The following is an 18,863-nucleotide window of genomic DNA, read 5'->3' as shown; positions in this document are numbered from 1 at the left end:
AGGGAGCTTCAGGGACTGCAAACATGGGGCCAAAGATCTGCACTTTGCCCACTCCTAATTGCACTAAGGAAGAGTAGAAACATGCAAACACAAATTTGGCAACAATTCCAAAATTACAGTTTGGTATTGTCTGGACAGAGCCAATGTAAACAGATAAAATGATGTATTAAAAGATGTGAATGTAAGCAGAAATTGAGGTGTGCAGAAAATCAGAGTTAAAGGACTAGTTTAATAAAGTAAGAAATGAGATGTTCATTCAGTGATAGTAAGACAACACATATTGTATTTTTAAATGCATTACAACACAAAGTGCAGATGCAGCACTTTTGAGAGGCTGAATTAAGTTATCTAAAATATATATATTCTATACTTGCCACTTAGGAACACAACTCATATGGACATATTTTCTCTGCAAGTTATAGTTAGACTCCGATGTGTATCATAAATGCAAATACCTACATAAATGCAAGTAAAAAGTAACTGTCACATGAAACACATAGCCAAAAACTAAATCCCTATAGTAATTTAGCCCTATAGCAATAAAAGAGTATTTCCCAAAAAGCTTGTCATGACAAGATTGTCAGGGATTTGAAGGGTTAAAACACAGCACACAGGGAAATGCTTGATGTGTGTGTGTTTGGCCATGAGCATTCAGCAGAGTGGCAAGGTTGATCAGCACAGCTGAAGCTCATTGGCTCAAGGACACTTCAATGCCCAAGTGCACGTAGCCATGGATGATGAAACCATGTGTCTAGATTGCACAGGAGACACATGACATGGCTACACACCTGAACTCACTGGGTTTGAGAGACCACATGGTCTGGAGACTATATAAGCCCAGGGGTTGCAAGGGTGTGAAGTAGGAGTTGGATTGGTATGGTTTGGAGTTTTAGAGATCTAGTTTTGTATAATAGCACTGTGAATAAAGAGCACTTTGGGAGACTTAGTTTCTCTGGTGGTTCATCAGAAGAAGCTATAGCATCGGTTTGCTGTGTGTCCCTGGAGGTTCCTGCATTGCTGCAGTTCCTGGAAGACATCCAGTTGCTGTCATCCCAACTTGGACTTTGGAGCCACACTTCGGCTTCTGGAAATTTGCCAGCTCTGCTCCAAGGGTCTGATTTAACCCCAAGACTCGTTTGAGTTGCTGACAGTGGTTGTTGGACCCCAGCAGTTGCGCTGACAAAGATAACCTAGTAACTTTTTAAAATATGCTCAGCAAAGAAAGATGAGATACTGAGCAGGATAAAAAGGGAAAATGTAAGCCAGGTAACACAGATTAGAAGAACATCCCCATCTGGCTCACAGATTGTCTCTCATACTAGGGGCATCTTTATATATAGTAACCGTGATCTCCGTTCTCCAAATGTAACCAAAATTAGATGATTAAGATGCTAATAGTTATCATAAACCACCAGAGCTGCCCAATGCTGGGAAAAATACAAATGAATCTGGGTTGGGAGATGGGATCCAAAACATATTGGTAAAGTAAAATGTTGAATCATAGAATTATAGAGTTGGAAAAGACCACAAGGGCCATCCAGTCCAACCCCCTGCCATGCAAGAACTCCCAATCAAGGTATACCCGACAGATGACCATCCAGACTCTGTTTAAAGACGTCCAAGGAAGGAGACTCCAGAAAACATAGAAAACAAGGGTAGGTGGGAAATGGAATGGATTATCTCATATCATGAATAGAACTACTCTACACATAGTGTTGTAATTAGCAATTGTTTCCTCTTTTTCTGATGTTCAGGTGTGACTGCAATTACATGCAGCTAAAACATCACTACCATCATGCTTGCAGAAGTATTTTTCTTTTTAACTTTAAAGAAAATACCTTCAAAAACAGATATATGAGGACTAAACCGATTCCATGGCTCCATACTGCTAGGGAGGGGGAGGAGTGAGAGATAACAGCAGGTGGGATAGAGAATAGAATGAAGTATCATGGAGGAAGACATAGTTGCCTAACTGCATAGATTAATGGAAAGACTCCATAGGCCCTACTTGTATATTATAAGGAAGTGTTCAACACATGGACAATTCATTTATATTAACTGTAGTCTAGATGCTTGATGAGAGCCAGTGTGTAGTGGTTTGAGCGCTGGACTAGAACTATTAACAGGCCAAAAATAAAAAAACCACTATGCATTTGGAACTATAGATGACCTTGATTTAGTGCTCAAGCATCAAACTGGTTTTATCAGATATACTGAGAGAGATTAATTGCTCAGCTATCATAGCTTTTGATAAAAATATACAATCTTCAACTGCTCACCTACCACCAACTTCCCAAATGAAACAAAAATTAAGCACACACATCTCCAGTTTTTATACTTTTATTTTTTTTAAAATAGAAGCTATCATTTGGAAAGTCCAACTTACTTTTATAGTATTATGCTATACAGTTATAATCATCAGCAGAATTTCAACATTCTTACTGGCCAATTATTGACCAGATCAATAAGCCACAATTTGGAAAGGTCCAGCTAAATGCTGTTGCAATTGTCTTACTTTGCTCTTCCACACTAGCACAACCACTAAACAAATCAAGAATTATTTGTTTAGGATATTTTCTAAACCAGAAGTGAAGAAGAGGAGAACAGAAGGCTGAGGCTATAGTGAGATAAAATAAATTAGGTAAGATTAGGTTACAAAACTATTAGACATTCAGCTCTCCAACCTCCACAGAGCCAGTCACAACAAGGAGTTCTGCCAGAACAATTTATCCTCACTGCTCAATCTAGTAGCTCAGTGTTGATACCTCTGGAATTATGCCATTCTTTTAAGTTCTGTTTTGGAGGAACAGAGCAATAATGTCATCTTAAGAAACAGAGTTAAGAATCTTTTACCAGAATAACCAAGGTTTAAAAAATACTTGAGACACTCTTTCATCAAAAAGTTACAACTAATCCAAGGAAGATTACATCAAAACAGGAGAGCATATGAAAGCCTGTATCTGTCAACTTCTTGTTAATATAACTATCCTGCCATTTGTTGTTAACATATTGTCAATGTCTTCTTAGCATGCTTGGTTTACTTACTTGTTATTATAGTTTGGTAATCTGCTATTGGGTTTAACAATCTGCACTTATACAATTGATTTGTCTCACCAGCTGTTAATATTTATATACAATACAATGATTTCTTATTAATATGTGGTTCCTGTAATTCCATGTTTACTCTATTATTATTTATATCCTCTTCATGCATGTGGGACTATATAATATTATTGCAATTGTGTACTTTTAGCATCTTTTGGAATACCGTGCTTCAGTGTGATTTTGTCTAGGACAACCAATCAAACATGACAACTAACAAACAGACTTGTTCAGTAGCTAACAGAGCCTGGGAGAAATGTGAAATATTTATAGTTAGAAATTTTGGGGCAATAAAACGTACAATAACCAGCTAGTACAAAACAGTCACACAAACAGAGAAGAACAAAGTGAGAGTGAACCAGCTGTGTACATCCAAAGGTAGCTTATGACTTAGAAAAATGTTTGAGCAAATTCATACGCTTCTTACAGAATAATGAACTTATTCCTGCTCTCAACAATATCAGCTATACTCTTGGATGAGAACTGCACTGAAATTACAGACATATGGGGTAAGATGTAAGGATTAATGCATGAAAAACTGTTTAAGACCATTAAGTCATTTATCTAATTTAAAGGGGACTCATTCAAACCAAATTCCCACCAAGATTTTTCTTAGTGGGAAAGGGGATAAAAAGTGACATTAGACAAAAGTAAGTGCTGCTACTTGTTAATTCAGTCCTTCTTAATCTTGTTATAAGGACCTTCTGAAAGGACATTTATTCTATCATCATCATCATCACCACCACCATCACCTGTAACCCACCTTTCTCTCAACAATAGGACTCAAGGCAGCCAACAGCATATTTAAAACAAAGCATTAATAAAAGTATAAATATACAATTTAAGGAACAAACAATTTATGAAATTAAATCATTAACACACATCAACACTAACTGAACACTGTGAAGATGTGTAAACTCTTATATCACATTGCCCACCTCTTTGAAAATTTAGGGCAAGGGACATAATTTGCATCTTTCTGAATCCCGTTACAGTCTACCCCACTCCCACAACTGTTTAAATATGTTTTATATGTGACACCTTAAAACCACTTCTTAATACATCTGCTAAAATAAAAACCAGTTGGTCTTAAAGGTGCTGCCACATTTTTCTTTCTCCCTCCCTTCCTCTTTTTTATGCTACAAGAAATTAACAAGGCTACCTCTTTGAAAATTGCAGCAAGATAAGGCAACAAACGAAAGGACAAGAGAGAGTTTCTTCTGGCAACACAATATTTTACTAAGGCTTTACTAAGTAGTCAATCCACTGATTTCCCACTACCTATCCTGGCTATAAAGGCTTTCTGACCAACTATATGTAATAAGCAGATTAAGGCCTTCCTTCCATATGCACTGTATATCTCCACTTTCATACCACTGTATCTCTCTATTTTTGAATTTGCAAATTTCTTTGCTTGTTCCCTGCCTGCTTCCCCCTCAGTCTTCCAGATTTCTTGTCCATTTACCTGTCAGCCTGTGTTCCATCCTATCCTATTTAGCCACTTTCAAGAAGAATACACTGACACTCCTTTGCTGTGCTTGTTATGACCTCTAGTTCTAACATTTCACTTAGGAAATTCTGTAGCATCTCTCCTTGTCCAACTCTAGCCCCAATCTTGCTGAGATTTTATAGTTTCAACATGGTATATGTTTGGCTTTCACGATCCAGATGTAACTTCACTCACAATAGTGAACAGCTAAGAAAAAGTTCATGGAGGGAGAGATGCAGGCCCAGCCCTTCTTGGGCACTCTGTAATGCGCCATAGAGTTGGAAGAGACCACAAGAGCCATCCAGTCCAACCCCCTGCCATGCAGGAACTCACAATCAAAGCACTTTCAATATATAAGCATCCAGCCTCTGTTTAAAGATCTGTTTAAAGATATAGTTCTTCCATGTATTGTTTCCATATTATAGCAGTTCTCCTTGTACCCTGAGCATAAGTTATTGCATTAAGTGTTCTAACTCTATTTCTGTCACCTTTTACTTTTGTTTGTTATCTGTGCTTAACTGCTTGAAGATTTTCATTTGTCATCCACTAAAGATTCTCTTTGTCTTTGGTCACAGTATCATTTTGCATTTCTAAGTGACAATGTTCCTGGCTTCAGTCCAGAGTTCTTCCAGCTCCTAGTCAATTAGGCTTAATAGTGCAAATCTGTCAACATTAACTTTAAATTCTATGGGGATATTATTCAGGCTGTATTTTGGCATGATAGCTGGTTTAGGGTTCTTCTTTAGATTTATTCTTTAACAATCTGCTCCTAGACTTGTTTTTGCAGAAAGAATGGAGCTTCTCCATCTTCTACTTCCAATTATGTACTCTATTTTATTTCTATATTGGCCATGAAGTGATGTCCATGTATACAGTCACTTTTGGGGTTGAGTGTAGAATATGTTTGCAGTGAACAAACTATTAGCCTCACGAAATTCAATCAGCTGCTCCCCTGCTTCATTTTTTGATCCTAGGCCAAATTTTCCTACAATCTTTGATCCTGCTGTTTCCTACTTTTGGATTCCAATTGCCTACAATTAACAAGAGACCCTGTTTTGAGCTCAATTTTCTCCTGGACTCTGGCATAAAATCTTTCAGTGCCCGTTCCTCCTCCTCACTGCCTTTTCCTGGCCTCCAGCTGTCTCTCTGAGACAGCTGGAAGCCAAAAAAGGCACTGGGGAAAACGAGCCAGAGGCACCTCCTCCAACCCCTCTCCCGGCCTTCAGCTGCCTCCCAAGAGAGCTGAAGGCCGGGAAAAGGGCAAGGGGAAGAGGAGCGACCGGCACGTGCCAGCTGCTCCTCCCCAGAGACCTTGCCTGTCCTCCAAGTGTCTGCAGAATGGGGCTGAGGGGCGGGCATGTGCCCAGCCCCCTTCCTCCCCACTTACTCTTTCTGCCTCCAAGTGTTTGCAAAGTGGCACTTGGAGGACAGGAAAGGTCCGAGGGGCTGAGAAACGGCCACATGCCGACTCCTCCCCCCGATGGTCCTTACCTGCCCCCCCAGCTGTCTGTCAGAGACTGCTGGAGACCAAAGGAAGGGCAGGAGGAGGAGCGACTGCGTGCCCCTTCGCCCCCCCCCCCCCCCGAGCCTTCCCTGGCTTCTAGCTGTCTCTCAGAGACAGATGGAAGCCAGGAAAAGGGTGGGGGAGAAGTCCCGTTCCAGAAGCCCTGCCTCTGAAGAGCAAAAGCCCCATCTCCAGGGGCAAAAGCCCCACCCCTGGCACATAGCTCCCGCCTGGGGTCAAAAGCCCCACCTCTGGCATGCAGACCTTAAAAGGTTCGCCATCACTGACCTAGAGTAATTGGCTACAATAAAGCTCTTGTTGATCATCCACCATAAACTGTAGAAAATGGAAATGAATGCACAAGCATAACTAGATTTTGGATTACTGTAATGTGTTCCACAAGTGCTCAGAACCTGCAATTGAACAAAAGAACTGCAGCCAGGTTGCTAACTCCAGGGTGCACACAACTCCCTTATTTAAGCAACATCTATTGACTTCTGGTCCATTTCCTGGCACAATTCCAAGTGCTGTGATGACTTATAAAGCCCTATATGACCTGGGTCCAGGCTATTTGAAGGATCGTTAATGATATGCTGTGCAGCCTTATGCTTCGTATAATTTTTAATAAATTTTAATGTACTTAATGTTTAATGTTTTGACTTTATAAATAGTTTAATTGGTTCTTATTTATATTTATACTTAATCAGAGTTTCTGCATTAAACCTGTATTGTTTTTAAAATGTTGTTAGCTGCCTTGGGTTTCATTATAAGGGAAAAGATAGGATTTAATTGGATAATAGTAATAATAATAAGAAAGAAAGAAATTTAGTAGTGAAGCCATCTAGCATTCCACACAAAAGTACAGCCTTCTTCTGAATTTAATGAGTCACACTCCCAGGAGCACTGCAGCCTAAAGAAGCTTTTATACAGAGAATGCAATAATAATAATAATAATAATAATAATAATAATAACTTTTATTTTTACCCCGCCTTTCCATAAATATGATCAAGGCGGCTTACAAAATTTAAAACGTTACAATACAGGATAAAAAATTCAATATAAAGGTTAAAAACATTACTACAAGGAATAGGAACAGGAAATCAATAAAATACACATGTCAAGGGCAAAGAGAAAGAGAAATCAATTTACAATGGTCCGAGGTCGAAAGGGAGAATAAGGGGCAGGAAAACGAACAAATTAACTAAGGTGGGAAGGCCAACCGAAATAAATACATTTTCAGATTTTTCTTAAAGATATCTAGTGAGGCAGCGGAGCGAAGCTCTACAGGGAGCTTATTCCAAAGTGAAGGGGCAGCGATGGCAAAAGCCCTCTGTGAGGTCCGTGCAAAATTTGACCTAGGGACCTCCAACAAATTTGTCCCGGATGTTCTAAGTGTGCAGGGCGGATTATATGGTGAGAGGCGGTCCTGCAAGTACCCTGGGCCCAAGCCATTTAGGGCTTTATAGGTCAAAACCAACACCTTGTATTGAGATCGGAAGCGAATAGGCAGCCAGTGAAGGTCTTTTAAAATAGGTGTTATATGGTCCGACCTGGAACTGCCAGCGACCAGTCTAGCTGCCATATTCTGCACCATTTGCAGCTTCCGGGTTTGGTACAAGGGTTGCCCCATGTAGAGCGCATTGCAGAAATCTAGTCGAGAGGTTACCAAAGCATGTACAACAGATTCAAGGTCCTTACGTTCCAGGTAGGGACGCAACTGGCGTATCAGCCAAAGCTGATAACAAGCACTCCTGACCGTCGCATCCACCTGAGAAGTCAGCTGGAGCGACGAATCAAATCCCTGTCCAGTCTGGAGATGGACATCAGCAGAAAAATAAACTTTAAATGGAGAGCAAATTCCACAGAGAAAGTAACATTCTTCAAAGCAATCTCATCTTCAGCTGACAACATTTCTATCATTTCAAGGAGTAAATGACTAATGTGAGAGACAACAAGCAAAAGCAGCAATGGCCATTTACACATTTTATTTTTTCAAACATTTCAAGGCAGATAGCTTATTCTCAAACTCTGTTAAGCCATGTGTGAGAAGTATCAAGCTATAACAGTGACGGTGAACCTATGGCACGCGTACCAGAGGTGGCACTCAGAGCCCTCTCTGTGGGCACATGTGCCATTGTTCCAGCACAGAGTTTTCCAGAGTTTGTCACTAGAAAGCCAGAGGGACATGGCACTTTGCAATAAATAAGTGGGTTTTGGGTTGTAGTTTGGACACTCGGCCTCGAAAAGGTTCACCATCACTGAGCTATAAGAACAAATTATCGAGGAAGAGAAAACTTAAGGTACAGCCCACATAAAGAAGCCAATAAGTAAGTATTTATTCAGGTGCAGATGCTGCTCTGGATTCGAAAGTCCTGAAACACAATATTGTGCATATTTACTCAGAAACAGCTCCCCTCCTCAAGGCCTGCAGGGCATGCTTTTTAGGAAGTATGTTTCAAATAAGCCCATTTACTTGAAAACTCTACTAAAATGTACAAGACCAGGGGTAGGCAACCTTTTTGACCCGGGGGCAGGGTTGCTGTCCCTCAGACAACTCGGGGGGCCAAAGCCAAAAAAAAAATTAAATATATTTTTAATTAAATAAATAAATAAACCAGGACAAATGTAGGACAAAAATTTAAAATGGAGGACACTTTTTATACAAAAAATGGAGGACACGCAAAAAAACTGCTAATTTTTTAAAAAATGTTAATATAAATGCATGTTTCTGAGGCTTCTATAGACAATTGCCCCCCTTGCTCTCCCTTGCTCCCACCTGCCCCCACTTGCTCCTCCTTGCCCACCGCTTGCCTGCGCACAAAGGCCCCACGCGCCTGCAACAATCTGCGGCAGGGCCAGGCTGGGGCTGGTCCCTAGGCCTTGGCGGGCCACTTGTGGCCCGCGGGCCGTAGGTTGCCAACCCCTGTACAAGACTTTTGTCAAAGCAATTTTTAGATTCAGAATATTAAAGCAATGAATGGCTAACACCTCTGAAGTTTCATAGAATTATAGAATTGTAAACTTAGAAGAGACAACAAGGGCCATCCAGTCCAACCCCCTGCCATTCAGGAAATCACAATCAAAGAATCCCCAACAGATGGCCATCCAGCCTCTGTTTAAAGACCTCCAAGGAAGGAGACTTCACCACACTCTGAGGGAGTGTGTTCCACTGTCGAACAGCCCTTACTGTCAGAAAACTCTTCCTAATGTTGAAGTGGAATCTCTTTTCCGGTAGTTTGCATCCATTGTTCTGGGTCCTGTTCTCTGGAGCAGCAGAAAACAAGCTTGCTCCCTCTTCAATATGACATCCTTTCAAATATTTAAACAGGGCTATCATATCACCTCTTAACCTTCTCTTCTCCAGGCTAAACATCCCCAGCTCCCTGAGTTGTTTCTCATAGGGCAAGGTTTCCAGACCTTTCACCATTTTAGTTGCCCTCCTTTGGACACGCTCCAGTTTCTCAATGTCCTTTTTGAATTGTGGTGCCCAGGCAAAATATTCCAGGTGGGGCCTGACCAAAGCAGAAAAGAGTGGCACTATTACTTCCCTTGATCTAGACACTATATTTCTATTGATACAACCTAAAATCGCATTGGTCTTTTTAGCTGCCACATCGCACTGTTGACTTATGTTCAACTTGTGGTCTACTATGACTTCTAGATCCCTTTCACGCGTAGTCTCATTCAGCCAGGTGTCACCCATCCTATATCTGTGCATTTCATTTTTCCGCCCTTAGTGCAGTACCATACATTTCTCCGTGTTGAATTTCATTTTGTTAGCTTTGGCCCAGCTTTCTAATCTATTAAGGTCATTTAGAATTTTGATCCTGTCCTCTGGGGTATTTGCTACTCCTCCTAATTTGGTGTCATCTGCAAATTTAAAAAGTATGCCCCCAATTCTGTCATCCAAGTCATTGATAAAGATGTTGAATAACACTGGCCCCAGGACAGAGCCCTGTGGGACCCCACTGGTCACTTCTCTCCTGGGTGAAAAGGAGCCATTGTTGAGCACTCTCTGGGTTCGGCCAGTCAACCAGTTACAAATCCATGTAACAGTTACCTTGTCTAGCCCACATTTTACAAACTTGTTTGCAAGAATGTCATGGGGAAGCTTGTCAAAAGCCTTACTTAAATCAAAACATACAGTGCACCATTTTTTACATGGTGGATCCGTTCCAATAACTTCTAGATGTTATGATCTGCTCCAGAATCTTTCCTGGTATTGATGTCAGACTAACTGGACAATAACTGTTGGGATCCTCTTTTTTTCCCTTTTAGAAGATGTGGACAATGTTTGCCCTCCTCCAGTCTGCTGGGACTTCTCCTGTTCTCCAGGAGTTTTCAAAGATTATTGCCAATGGCTCCAATATTACATTTGCCAGTTATTTTAATACTCTTGGATGTAGTTCATCAGGTCCTGAAGCCTTATATTCACTTAGATTAACCAGATATTCGTGTACTATCTCTTTACCTATTCTCTGCTGAAATTCCTCTATTCTGTCCTCTGCTCCATTTTCCTCAGGTTGAGCACCCTTTGCCTTTTCTGAGAACACTGAGGCAAAGAAGCTTTTCTGACTTTGCCCCTACACATGCTAGCTATTTGTTTGAATTTCCCTTTGTTGATTTCCCCCTTTTTCCATTTCTTGTACATGTTCTGTTTCAAACTCAGCTCAGTTGAAAGTTCCTTAGTCATCCATCCTGGTTTCTTGAGACACCTCCCATTTTTCTTCCTCACTGGAACTGTTTGAAATTGTGCCTTCATTATTTCCCTTTTGAGAAACGCCCATCCATCCTGAACTCCCTTCTCTTTTAGTATTCCATGCCCAAGAATGTGATTATCTTTGTAAAGTGTGAAGCAGCATAGACCTATTTCAAGTGTGAAGCAGCATAGGCCTATTTTCCACCAACAGCAGCATGACATTCCAGTGGATTCTGCAGCACTGCTGAAGCAAGCTGAGACCATGGTCCTACCTAAATCCAAATGTAGCAGCCCTCAGGTTAATGCTTTTTATTATGATGGCAGTCCCAGAGTGCTTATATTTGGAACAATAATCTTCATTCTCCAGAACATTATGCTAAATAGAAATAAAATCACAATTATAGTACATCTTGGGCAAGTGTCTACACCATACTGTGCTCATATAAATGAATGTAGGTGTCCCTTCCCTGCTTGCCATTGTTTAACCGAATGAGAGAATATGCCTCCTCCAACTCTCCTCATTCCAAACACTGACTCTAAAGAGCTGCTCACTTTTAGTACCATCAACAAAATTCCTCACAGCACGAGGGAAAATGCACCAAACAACTGACAGCAAGAAACGTATTGATTTGTTTACACATTAACTGCAACAGTATGTGACCACCATTCCAGTGCAAATAAGGATATATTAATATATGCATCCAATTAAAAAACAGTCCCTTTGATTTGTTTTAAAAAACCACCTTTTTCCCCCTGAGCATCTACCACAGAGGAATTCAAAACAGTGAAGCAAACTTAGTATTGCCATAAGCAGAATATCAAACAGGCAAAACTGTCAAACAGACAAAGTTTGAATGTGGTTTAGTACCATTTACTATTAAACCGATCAAGACAGTAACATTTCATAATAGTGTAACTCAGGAATGAAATGGTGAAGCCAGAAGAGTGCTCAAGAGTGCAGTGCTTTCTGAATGACAAGAAAGCCCCCTAGTGCTAGTTTTTGGAAGTGACACTGGATTTTAAACACTGAATAAAGTAATTTATAAGAGCATTCTTGTTAGCAAGGGCCTTTGCCACAATAATGCTCAATACAGATAATTTCAAGCAATGTCTAAGGAACAACCAGCTGTCCTGAAAAAGATCTTTCGGGATCATGATCTGTCAATCTGTTTAACAGCACAGCTTACAAATTCACTTTATATGTTAAACAGGTGAATCTGGTAACTGTCAAGGCAAGCTGTGAGGTAGTTTACCCAATAACAAGTGGAAACCCTTCAAATTAAATTTAAAGCAGAACATCACAACAAAACAGTAAAATTATCCTGTGAAGGTACAATGCCATCTTCTTATGTTCCATCAAAAATATGTCAGCACAACGCATGCCAAGACATTAATGAAGGAAAGTGTTTGTGTTTTTCACTGTTCAGAGTGTGGAAGAAGAAGATGGCAGATTAGAAATAACAAAAACACACTGAATGCTCATTCAATACACGAATATTACAATGTTCAGGAATCATTTCATTTGGGCTGGACAATAAAGCTGTTCTAAGCAGTTACGCCTGATGTACAGCATTATCTCCAGACATCCAAGTGGAAGGGGACTCTAAAATGCCTTCGTTTAAAAGTGACACACGACTTGTCACACAACCCAATGGCATCGCAGGTCCAACTGATAACAACCGGATGCTGACTTACTGCACCACAAGCAGAGACAATTGTGTGTGTGTGTTTGTAGGGACCTAAATACCATAAAGGCACTGGATCCTGTCTGATCTTGGAAGGTATGCAGGTTCAGTCCTGGTTAGTAAACGGATGGTAGATCACTGCAGGCTATGTGTCGGCAGAGGAAGGAACTAGCAAAACCACCTCTCTTGAGTATTCCTTGCCTAGGAAAACCCTATGAAATCCATGGGGTTGCCATAAGTCAACTTGAAGGGGTGTGTGTAAGGTAGGAGGAGAGGCAGGCACAGCTCCTCCTGGCTTGGAGGGAGAGAAGAACTGGGAGCATCTCCTGGGCTTGAGCCTTTTGACCACTGCCATTGCCTTCTCTTTTGTGTCCTGTCTTTCTAGATTGTAAGCCTCAGGGCAGGGAACTGTCAAATCCACTATCTGTAAGGCAGTCTGAAAGCTCTGGCGGCTGAACACTGGGTATAACTGCTCTGAATAAAGAAGTCCAGAAGGAACTCAAAGCGGTCCCCCGGCTCCCCCCTCCCTCCCTCTCATCCAGAAAGAGAGTTTTGGAGGCTGAACAAACCTCCAACACACACACACACACACACACACACACACACATTATGCGCAAACCCCACAAGTCTTGAGCAGTCCCCCTGCCAGCTCCCCCACAAACACAGACACACACTGTGTGCCCAAACTATATAAACCCCACAAGTCTTGGGTAGACCCCCCCAGCCAGGTGCCCCCCACACACACACAAACAGACACTTACACTATGTGCCCCACAAGTCTTGGGCAGACCCCCAGACAGCTTTTACACACACACACACAAACACACACTGTATGCCTGATCTATGAAATCCCCACAAGTCTTGGGCAGTGCCTCAGCTAGGTGCTTCCCTACACAAACACACACATACACACACGATGTGCACCACAAGTCTTGAGTAGATATATGCTCCCCCATACAAACACACACACACTGTATGCCTGAACTACGAAAGCCCCACCAGATTCCTGAATAACACCCCTCCACACACACACACTCACACACACACACTCACACACACACTGTATACCTAAACCATGAAAGCCTCACAACAAGTCTTGAGCAGACACACAAACACCCCCCCTTCAAAAGGACCGTCCGAGTGAAAAGACCCCGACCCGCCTCACAGAACAACAATACACAACACAACTCGCACCGAGTCACCCGCACTCGGTGCAGCCTCTCAATCTCTCTGGCTGCGTCCACACTGGAGAGATAACCCGGTTTGGCAGCGCTTTAACTCTCTTTCTGTCTCAAGGCTATGGAATTCTGGGAGTTGGAGTTTGTTGTGGGGCCCACAACAAACTCCAACTCCCAGAATTCCATAGCAAAGAGCCAGACAAAGAATTAAAGCGCTGCCAAACCGGGTTATCTCTCCAGTGTGGATGCAGCCTTCCTCTCTGGCCTCGCCTTCCACTTTCCTTACCTTCTTCCCTGCCCAGTAGAGAAGCCGGCCGAGAGTCCCACATGAGCCCCTTCTTCTACGGAGAAGCTACCCTCAGCCGCCCGCTCAAGCGAAGGCAGCGCCTCTCTCTCTCTCTCTGTTGCCCAGAATGGGAAGGAGTTGGCAAGAGGAGGAGGAGGAGGAGGAGGAGGAGTGGCAAAGAGACCTGCGGAGGGAGTGGAATCCAGAGCCTGGGAAGAGCGGGGCCCGTGTTCCTGGCGCTGCGAGAGGAGGACACTCTCTGCCTGGGTCGCTCTCGATAGTCGAGGGGGGGAGAGAAAGACAAGGAGGAGAAGAGCCTCGGAGGGGTCTCCAGCCCAGGCACCGCACGCGCACGGCCACGCCCCCTAGCTCCCCATTGGCTCCCTCCTCACCCTCGGTGGGCATCCCTCACACGCCATTGGGCGGCCGCCTTAAGCTAAGCCACGCCCTTCACGCCCCTCCTCCTCCTCAGTTTAGGCCCCGCCCCCTGCCTGGGTCTTTTTTCCCTTCTCACTTGTCTCTGTTGCCTTTTAGAGTCCGGAGGGAGAGGACGACGTTGCTGCTGCTGCTGCTCTCCGCCTCCCAAGAGGGGATAAAAGGAGCTGCCAGACTTGGGGGGGAACTTGAGGCCAGGGACGAGGCTGGCTCCCTCTACGCCTAGGGAGACCAGACGTCCTCTTTTTCCCGGACATGTCCTACATTTCAGACGGACAGGGTGGTCCTCCTTTTCCCAGACGTGCCCTACATTTCAACCTTCTGTCCAGGATATAGTCGTCCTCTTTTTCCCCAGACATATCCTACTTTTGAACCTGTCCAGGACAGTGTGGTCATGTGTCCTCCTTTTCCAGGACCTGTCCTACTTTTTCAGCCTTCTGTCCAGGAGGAATGGCAACATGTCCTCCACTTTCAGCATGACTAAGAAGCATGGCATTTACAGTACATTTCTATGTAGGTTTTGTGTGATCATGTCCTATATTTTTTCCTGAAGGTCCTACGTGTTTCTGCGCCCTGCCCTCCTTTGCAGTCGTGGCATCTGGCCACCCTGAGTGCATTTCTCCCGCTTCATCGCCTTTCTGCTTCAGTTGGCTTCTAGGGCAGCACCTACATTGCCCAGAGCATTCGTTTTGTCTTGCTGCCACTTTCTTTCCCCTGAGGTAGCCGCATTAATGGGAGCCAGCATGGCCCAGTAGTTTGAGTGTCGGACTACGACTCTGGAGACCAGGGTTCGATTCCCAGCTCAGCCACAAAACCCACTGGGTGACCTTGGACAAGTCACATGCTCCCAGCCTCAGAGGAAAGCAATGGCAAACCTTTCTCAAAGCCTAAGACTCACCTTAGGGTTGCCATAAATCAGACACTACTTGAAGGCAACAATAAAGTAGCATTAATCCTCTGCAGCAAAACAGTGGCAGGGGAAGTGGTCCACCTGAACGCAGTACCCCTGGAGAGCCTTTCACAGAGTGACCAGATGTCCTAACACAAAGGAAAGCAAGGCACCGCTAAATGGAGGACATTCCATTTTGCCCCAGTGGCGCAGTGGTTAAATGCCTGTACTTGCAGCCACCTGCTTGCAAACCACAGGTCTTGAGTTCGATTCCAGCCAGGGGCTCAGGGTCGACTCAGTCTGGCGTCTTCATAAGTCGTTAAAATGAGTACCCAGAATCTTGTGGGCAATTAGCTTACACGCTTTGTAAACTGCTTAGGGAGTGTGAAGTCGAAGGCTTTCATGGCCGGCATCCATAATTTTTTGTGGGGTTTTGGGGCTATGTGGCCATGTTTTAGAAGAGTTTATCGGTGGCTGGCATCTTCTTCTCTGAAACTGGCGAAACATCAGGAATAAACTCTTCTAGAACATGGCCACATAGCCTGAAAAACCCACCAATAAACTACGCTTAGGAAGTGCTTAAGTGCACTGATAAGCAGTATAGAAATGTACTTGCTATTGCTATTCCAAAATAAAAAAACACTCTTATAAATTCATGCTTCTAAGTCATGCTCATAATGGAGGACGTTTTGAAATTCCTCCTGGACAAAAGGTTCAAATGTAGAACATGTCCTGGAAAAGGAGGATGTCTGGTCACCCTGGAACTGGCACGGCTATTGGGCAAGTCAGAAAGGGCATTGCACCAACCTCAGTAACACCACTGGCAACAAAAACTGGTGGTGTTCACACAGAGGAAAAGAAATGGTTCTCACCTTGCTCCCACATTGACCTGTTTAGACAGCACAGGGGACCAAAATTAGTGGAACATGGGACTAAACCACACTCCAGGGGCTGAAGTAGTAAGAGTCCCCATTTGCTCTGGATCAAGGCAGAGACTTGATCCCCTGGACATATGGACTGTGCACTGGTGTGGGAAGAAGGAGGAGAGTTAGCAGGCAAGGCAAGCTGCTGTCCTTACCTGAAATTTCCAGTTCCCCACACATTTTCACTTTAAAGTTTGTGTGGTTCCTCTGACACCATTCCTTTGGACATGCAAACTGAGCACACATTAGGACAGTAATTATGATCATGAGACACTGACATATCTAATCATATCTGGTCCAGTTCCATCAGGGCTAGCCAGAGCAAGAAGAAGGGCCATCCCTCCAGTCCATCTGCCATGGTCCAGGCCTCACAGGGAGAGAAGAACCACTGGACTTGATCCCCTTCCCCACCACCATTCCCTTCTCCTTTGTGTCATGTCTTTTTAGATTGTAAGCCTGAGGGCAGGGAACCGTCTGAATAACTATCTGTCAGCTTCTCTGAGAGCTTTTGGGGTTGAAGAGCGAGGTATAAATAACGTAAATAAATAAAATAAATAAGCAAGAGGCTCAAAATGTATTGAGAAAAATGATCAGCAACAAACATCAGGAAACTGGTGTTTTGAATAGGAATCTATATGACCTTACAGCACAGGTGGGCATCATGCACTTTCCAGACACTGAATTTCAACTCCCAGCATTCTTCATTATTGGCTATACTGGCTAGGGTTGCTGGGAGTTAGGGTCAAACAACATCTAGAGTGTTCTGCCATTCTCACCCCTACAGATTGGCTCTGGCAATGTGATCCTGTGCATCTTTTCTTCCCAGAAGTAAGTTTAAGGAGGCTTACTCCCAAATACATACGTATGAGATTGCAGCCAAAACCACAGTTGCCATGCCATCCTAGCAAACAGATCTAGGGCGTTCAGCAAACTGCAGATGTACTTTGGCCCTGGTTTTCCCCTTAAAATTTAGTAGTATATTATAGATTGGGAATGTATGGCTTCAAAGGAGCATTTACAGACTTAATGCAATCTCCAGAATAGGTGTGCTTTTGTCTTTATATATATAAAAAGTATGAGGGAATATATGAATGTCATAACATGAAGCAGGTATACTTTAAGGAAAAGGATTTACTAATCTCTAGAAGGATGTATAATTTATTCTGCTAAGGTGTTTCTTTTTATACCAGGCTTTTGACTTCAGTCCTCAAATGAATAAAAATGCAATTAGCAAACCTTTTTGTTGGCTTCATTTCTTCAGCCCCTTTAGAGAAAAAGAATTGGAGAGACCACTAGCAGTAGTAAATGGTCCTAAAGGCTGCTTGCAATTCATCCACTAGGTGAAATAAAGTCTCAGGGGGGAAAGGCAGGGGCAAGAGACCAAGCAATACAATGAACATTCTGTCCAACAAAAGAACAATTGGTCTTAACACTTTTAATTATAACTATAACATGAGAGAAACAAATGGGCACACCACAAGTTTACAATACCCTGGGATTTGGGGCAATGACAAGCAGCCTCAGTCTACTGGCATTTTGAGAAGGGTGGTAGACAATGGAATTTCACTGTTTCTCTGACAGCCATTTCAAAATCACAAAATCTTAAAGGTACATTCTCTTTCAATTTATGTTGTGCACAAACACATATTTACCTTTCATTTAAGATTCCATTGTATCCCCAAGAACTGGGATACAAGGCAGTTTATGAATAAAAACAGACAGATTTTTTTTAAAAAAGAACCCACAAGTATTGATGAAAACAAAAATAATGAAAATGCATCGATAATCTATACAATAAATTTAAACACCTCCATTAAAAATAGCAGAAATAAAAGTTGAAGATGCTGTTGAAAGCCCTTTAGTTAAAAACAATAAACTCATGTGAGCCCTGTGTGCGTGTATATATACACACACACATATATAACCTATTTGTCAGATGATGAATGGATCCGCACTGCAGAAATAATCCAGGTTGACATCACTTTAACTGCCATGGCTCAGTGCCCTGAAATGCTCTGAATTGTAGTTTTGGCACCAGAACTCTGTGACAGAGAAGGCTCATCAAACAATTGTTTCCAGAATTCCATAGCATTGACCCATGCAGTTACAATGGTATAAAACTGGATTATTTCTGCAGTGCGGATGCAGCCAAAGTGGGGGCCAAGGTAGCCTCCTTGAGAAGGGAGTACTTCTCCTGGTAGTAACCTCCAAGAAGGCCCTCTATTAGATCTATTAGAGACTGCAAGAGTCATCCAGTCCAATCCTCTGCCAGGAATACACAATCAAAACTACAGTATATGCCTGGTCTGGCCCGAGATATATATAATTTCATGCCTAAAAGCAAAGGGGAAGCACTTGGGAAGCTTTGGAGCAGCAGTTGTTTGCTGCTCCTTTCCTCATTACTGCAGGCTCCCAAAGTTGCTTTCATGGCAAAACCTATAAGCACTTCTTCACTTTAATATGCAATAAGTGTATAGCTGGTCCCTCAGGGGTTTCCCCTTCTTACCAGAAGGGCATGGGGATTAGTCATTCGGTAACCCTACTTTTCATTATACTTGGAAACTAGCAATTCACTGACATTTACAAGAATGCAGCTGTCTTGTAAATTTCACTTTTACTGCTAACCTTATTGAAAAAGAGCAAGCAGACACAGTGGAAATGCTGCATGTTCA

The 18,863-nt window shown here is 42.7% G+C and overlaps 1 protein-coding gene across 11 annotated transcripts in view; it reads right to left on the bottom strand.

The window, feature by feature from the left end:
• Positions 1–14,074, bottom strand: part of SIPA1L2 (signal induced proliferation associated 1 like 2) — a 119,793-nt gene extending 105,719 nt beyond the window's left edge. For all 11 annotated transcript variants that reach the window (XM_089529913.1, XM_089529915.1, XM_089529916.1 and 8 more), the window contains exon 1: positions 13,945–14,074. The gene's annotated coding sequence lies outside the window, so the exon portion shown is untranslated. The remainder of the gene's footprint in view (positions 1–13,944) is intronic.
• Positions 14,075–18,863: the final 4,789 nt, after the last annotated feature.

Source organism: Sceloporus occidentalis, unplaced genomic scaffold, assembly GCF_023333645.1.
Source record: "Sceloporus occidentalis isolate IW3139 unplaced genomic scaffold, rSceOcc1.0.p SCAF_6, whole genome shotgun sequence".
Lineage (NCBI taxonomy): Eukaryota > Metazoa > Chordata > Lepidosauria > Squamata > Phrynosomatidae > Sceloporus > Sceloporus occidentalis.
Note: the sequence above shows the minus strand (reverse complement) of the source record. Positions and strands in the feature narration are given on the sequence as shown.